The sequence below is a fragment of the Apus apus genome, chromosome 4, assembly GCF_020740795.1.
Source record: "Apus apus isolate bApuApu2 chromosome 4, bApuApu2.pri.cur, whole genome shotgun sequence".
NCBI classification, from domain to species: domain Eukaryota; kingdom Metazoa; phylum Chordata; class Aves; order Apodiformes; family Apodidae; genus Apus; species Apus apus.
The window spans coordinates 37834062-37840588 of NC_067285.1; positions in this window are offsets into that span (position 1 = coordinate 37834062).

Sequence of the window (6527 nt, forward strand, 5' to 3'; positions counted from 1 at the left end):
TCCGCCGCCCCAAGCGCTCCGCCGCTTCCGGTCCGCCGCCCCGAGCGCTCCGCCGCTTCCGGGGAGCCGCGGGGTGTGTGGGCAGCAGCGATCGGCCCGCCCCGGTGAGCGGCGGGGCTGGGGTTGTGCCCGAGCCCGGCTGGCGCCCCGCAGGGCTGAGGGAGCTGCCAGGAGCCCGCACGGAGCCGCTCCCTGTTGGCTCGGGAGGGCCCCAGCAGGGAGAGGCTCCCGAGGACTGGGGTGAAACACCTGTCGCTCCTCTCCCGCGGCGTTGAGCGGGACTCAGAATGACCGCGCTGCAGGGCGTTAAGTGCTGGACTGGTGCGTCGTTAACCAGACAGGTAAAACCAGGAACGCCCCCCGGGCCGGTGTCGTTAAGAGGCTGTCACAGGAACACGAAGAGGAGGAATGCGCCCGAGGCAGGCGCTGCTAGGAGGGCGTGAAGGCAGCAGGACTGTCCTGGGCGGAGCTCGATACATTCCAGGTGCTCAGGAGGAAGTCTCCGGGACCCCTTCCCCAGCGTGGCAGCACCCGCGGGGGCTTTAATCCGTGACCTTTCCCCCTTCCCCGTGAGGCTCCAGGCTGCACCATCAGGAAGTCTCCACGTCCTACCACACAACAGATCAACCCCTCAGATGTTCATGTTATCAGCACCCACCAATATTTCCACATGGATCCAGGGCTTCCCAGAGACAGGTTGCTTGGGGATGCAGCTCAAAGCAGGTGGAAAGCTCCAGCTCAGGCTGAAGACTGGTACAAGGTCAAAAACCAACAAGGACTGTGGTGGAACATTGGAAAGAGATCGGTGAGTGAGTCTCCACTTGCCTGGAAGGACAAGCTCAGCCAGCATGGCCAGGGGCTGCGGCACTGTTACCATCCTGCAAGGTGCTGCCCCTCCAGCTCCGCAGGGACAGCCTGGAGTCTCTTGGTCCTCCCATTGTCCTGCACAGTCCCAAAAGCACCTTTGTGTCCTCCAGAGCAAGGGAGGAAGCTGTTCATACAGCCCTGTGAGGAAGAGCTCCCCTGCCTGCATTGGGCACTGCAGGACTATGTGCCCTGGGCGCTGTCCAGAAGATACTGGCAGGTCCCAGCTGCTGTAGCACTGCCTGGTGCTGGTCCTGCAGAGCCAGCTCCTCCACTGGTCCTGTCCAGGACAGAAGTAGGATGTGACCCAGTGTCACGGCTTGACTCAGGATGGACAATTAAACCAGAGACAACAATGCTCTTGGTTCCCTCCCTCTCCCACTCAGGTAGGGAAGGAGAGAGAGAATGAGAAAGGATTGAAAACTAAATTTAATCAAACACTAATGTTAAAATAAAATATGTACAATTATGTACAAATGTGTTCAGGAATGTGCAAACCACTCTTGCCTCCTCCCACCCCCACAACTCCCCTGGCATCTCCTGAGCTGTGAGCAGCCCCAAAATGTCCCAGAGCTGCCAGAGAGAGGGCAGAGCAGCCAGGAGCTGAGGGCAGAGTGATGAGGGACAGGGATGCACAGGCCTGGGGATCAACGGGGATGGATGGATGGATGGATGGATGGATGGATGGATGGATGGATGGATGGGTGGATGGACGGACGGATGGAGTCCTCCCCAGACTCCAGCCATGTATGGGAGAGAAAGGGAGAAGAAGCCAAAAGGGGCTTTACTTCCATGATCCCTGAGCTTACACTGAGATTATGTAGATATATGACATTTAATACTTTGGTCAATTTGCTGTCCATCTAGTCCATCTCTTCCCTATGGCAGAGCTGCAGATACGACTATTCTGCCCCTGAAGCATCTGAGGTGGCACAGCAAAGTATCCTTGGAGTCTCAGCAGTAATATAAACTTTCCAGTGTTATCAGTCCCAGCTGGAACACTTGCTGCTAGTTAAAAGAAAGCTTGCTGAAGGAAAAAAAACCCAACAAAACAGTAAAAGGAAAATTTGCTTCATCCTGGCTCAAACCAGGACACCTGTCTGGATGCCTTTCTGAGTGACCTGCCCTAGATTCTGTGGTGGTCCTGCTCTGGCAGGGGGGTTGGACTTGACGATCTCCGGAGGTCACTTCCAACCCCTGACATTCTGTGATTCTGTGATCCTGGACCTGTCCACATTTTATACTCTGAAGCTGCATTTTACAGATTGTTTCCTTCTTGGAAACAGTTATAGTTATTTTGCTTTCTAGACACTGACTATTGGCAATATGTTTAGAATTTGCAAATAAAGTATTTTTTCTCCTTGTTCATTGTTCAGTATCTTAATGGCACTCGCCAAATGGGGTTGGTTCATATTAGCTGCCTCAAAGACTTAGGTTTGCTCAGAGACAGTTGTATCATTAATTGCTACCTTCAAAATTACATCTTACTAGAGGACTTCAAAAAAAGCCCAATTATTTTACATTGATTCTGTCTTCTCAGAAAATTAGGCTCTAAATATAAAGCTTTTAAAGGGTGTGCCAACGTGGAACTGCATTTTTGTCATCTGAAAATGCACAGACATAAGCTGACTTGTATCCACTATGCTTTTACTGATCCTGTTTACCTAGTAGATTCCTCTGATTACTACCCACTGCTGATTTTTCAGGTTGGCAGTGACAAAATCATTACGAGAAATGTAAGGGCAATGAAGAGAGACTTCAGGGCCCTGGGACGGCTAGTTAGGGGGTCTGGAGCGCAAGTAGTGTTTGCCTCCATACCTCCTGTAAGAATGGGTGGGGTGGTAAATAGGAAGAGTTTACAGGTCAACAAATGGCTAAGAGACTGGTGCCAAAGACAGGGTTTTGGTTTTTTTAATCATGGGCTGCTGTATGAGACACCTGGCCTGATGGTGGCAGGTGAGATGCACCTGTCCCAGAGGGGGAAAAGGCTTTTGGGGCAGGACTTAGCAGGGCTCATTGAGAGAGCTTTAAACTAGATGTGAAGGGGGAAGGGGAGAAAACTGGGTCTGTTAGGGACAAGCCCAAGAGGAACATACCAGGGCCTGAAGGAAGGTGGTCTAAGGAGGTTTTGGTCCCACCAGTGTGCTCTGCTTGCTTCCTGAAATGCCTGTACACCAATGCACGCAGCATGGGGAATAAACAGGAGGAGTTAGAGGTCTGTGTGCGGTCTAAGGGTTATGATCTGGTAGCAATAACTGAGACATCGTAGGACAGCTCACACGACTGGAATGTGGCCATGGGTGGCTCTGTGCTTTTTAGGAAAGATTGGTCGGTGAAGCGAGGTGGTGGAGTTGCTCTTTATGTGAGAGAGCAACTAGAATGTATCGAGTTTTGTGCAGGGGCTGATGAGGGGCAAGTTGAAAGTCTGTGGGTAAGAATTAAAGGGCAGGCTGGTGTGGGTGATACAGTTGTGGGGGTCTACTACAGACCTCCTGATCAAGGCAAGGAAGTTGATGAGGCTTTCTACAAGCAGCTGAAAGCAGCCTCACAACTACAGTCCCTAGTCCTTATGGGAGATTTTAACTACCCTGATATCTGCTGGAAGACCTACACAGCCAGCCTTGCACAGTCTAGGAGGTTCCTCCAGTGCATTGACGACAACTTCTTAATGCAAATGGTGGACAAGTCGACTAGAAGAGGAGCGCTCCTGGATCTTGTGCTCACCAACAAGGAGGACCTTGTTGAAGCAGTGGTGGTCAATGGCAGCCTTGGCTGCCGTGACCATGAGATGGTGGAGTTCAGGATCCTGTGTGGAAGGAACACAATACCCAGCAGGACCAGAACCCTGGACTTCCGAAGGGCAAACTTTGGCCTCCTCAATCAACTGTTAAGGGAAATCCCATGGGATAAGGTGCTAGAAGGTAAAGGGGCTCAAGATAGCTGGTCAACATTCAGGGACCACTTCTTGCAAGGACAGGATCAGAGCGTCCCAATGGTTAGGAAATCTAGTAAGGGAGCTAGGAGACCTGCATAGTTAAAAAAGGAACTGCTGGGCAAACTTAAGTGGAAAAAGAAAGTCTACAGATCATGGAAGGAGGGGCTGGTAACTTGGGAGGAATATAGGACTGTTGTCAGAGAATGTAGGGAGGCAATTAGGAAAGCTAAGGCCTCCTTGGAACTTAATCTTGCAAGTCGGGTTAAGGATAATAGAAAGAGCTTTTTCAAATACATAGCTAACAAAACAAACACTAGAGGCAATATTGGCCCACTGTTGAATGAGGTGGGAGCCCTGGTGACAGAGGATATAAAGAAGGCAGAGGTGCTGAACGCCTTCTTTGCCTCTGTCTTTACTCCTGCAGGCTTTCCCCATGAGACCAGTTTCATATAGCCCCAGTAGAAGTCAAGATAAAGGAGGAGTTTGCCCAGGTAGATGAGGATTGGGTTAGGGATCAGTTGAGTAATCTGGACATCCATAAATCGATGGGTCCGGATGAAATGCATCCAAGGGTGCTGAGGGAGCTGGCGGAGGTCATTGCTAGGCCACTCTCCATCATCTTCGGTAAGTCATGGGTAACAGGAGAGGTGCCTGAGGACTGGAGGATAGCAAATGTCACTCCAGTCTACAAGAAGGGCAAGAAGGAGGACCCGGGTAACTATAGACTGGTCAGCCTCACCTCCATCCCTGGAAAGGTGATGGAACAACTTGTCCTTGGCACTATCTCTAGGCATATCAAGGACATGGGGTCATCAGGAGCAGTCAGCATGGTTTTACCAAGGGTAAGTCATGTTTCACTAACCTCATAGCCTTCTATGAGGCAATTACTAGGTGGATGGATGATGGCAGAGCGGTGGATGTGGTCTATCTTGATTTCAGTAAAGCATTTGACACCGTCTCCCACAGCATCCTTGTAGATAAGTTGATCAAGTATGGGTTTGATGATCAGGTAGTGAGGTGGATCAAGAACTGGTTGAAAGGAAGGAGGCAGAGAGTTGTATTCAATGGGGCAGAATCTAGTTGGAGGCCTGTGACTAGTGGAGTCCCTCAGGGGTCGGTACTGGGACCGGTGTTGTTCAACATCTTCATCAACAACCTGGATGAGGGTACAGAATGTACCCTCAGCAAGTTTGCTGATGACACCAAGCTGGGAGGAGTGGCTGACACACTGGAGGGCTGTGCTGCCATTCAGAGGGACTTAGACAGGCTGGAGAGTTGGGCGGGGAGAAATCTGATGAAGTTCAACAAGGGCAAGTGTAGAGTTCTGCATTTGGGGAAGAGAAACCCCATGTACCAGTACAGGTTGGGGGCTGACCTGCTTGAGAGCAGTGTAGGTGAAAGGGACCTGGGGGTCCTGGTAGACAGGAGGATGACCATGAGCCAGCAGTGTGCCCTTGTGGCTAAGAAGGCCAATGGCATCCTGGGGTGCATTAGAAAGGGGGTGGTTAGTCGGTCAAGAGAGGTTCTCCTCCCCCTCTATTCTGCATTGGTGAGGCCACATCTGGAGTATTGTGTCCAGTTCTGGGCCCCCCAGTTCAAGAAGGACAGGGAAGTGCTTGAAAGAGTCCAGGGCAGAGCCACAAAGATGATGAAGGGAGTGGAACATCTCCCTTATGAGGAAAGGCTGAGGGAGCTGGGTCTCTTTAGCTTGGAGAAAAGGAGACTGAGGTGTGACCTCATCAGTGTTTACAAATATGTAAGGGGTGAGTGTCAGGGAGATGGAGTTAGGCTTTTCTCAATGTTGACCAGTGATAGGACAAGGGGTAATGGGATCAAATTGGAGCATAGGAGGTTCAAGGTGAATATTCAAAAATTTTTTTTTACTGTGAGAGTGACAGAGCACTGGGACAGGCTGCCCAGAGAGGCTGTGGAGTCTCCTTCTCTGGAGACATTCAAACCCCCCTGGACACGTTCCTGTGTGATGTGCTCTAGGTGACCCTGCTCTGGCAGGGGGGTTGGACTAGATGATCTTTTGAGGTCCCTTCCAACCCCTAGGATTCTATGATTCTATGATAGTTTAAATGAGATCAATTTTGTTTTCAAGGCTGACAGCAGCTTGCAAAATATAGTGAAAGTCATTATTTACTTTGGTTCCTATGCAAGCAGTGGTATGAGAAGTGGTCACGTTACTATGAAATCAGTATCTACCTTTAGAGACTCCCTGAAGGTTTCAAGATAAAGTTCTGACCTCTCCAAGATTTGTGTTTGATCATCCTTGCAAAGACTGTAAGCAATTTCAGAAACTGAAAGTATTCAGAAAATTTCTAAGTGACTCTGAACAAATAAGCTAATTTTTAAAAATTAATTGTTCCTTTCAGTTACTAGAGAATGTACTAATAATATCAAGACAGTTTTTACATGACACAGTCACTTTTAATGTAGAGTTCTTTTGTGATCACCTGTAGTCTTCGCTTTAATACTAAGCATGTTGCTTTGTTCACAGATCATTAATTATTTTAGCAAGGAAATGTCTCTGACTGAAGTATGATATATTGCACATAAGAAGGTTCTACCCCTAGGGGCCTACCAAGGTACTTCTGTTTTCACTAGTATTTATTTCAGTATGATTTACAAAACGGGTTGTGTGCATAATACAGACACCCTAGTGTACTGTTACTGAATCCCAAACGTTCTGGTCAGTACACATAGCTATTTCTTTAACATTTAT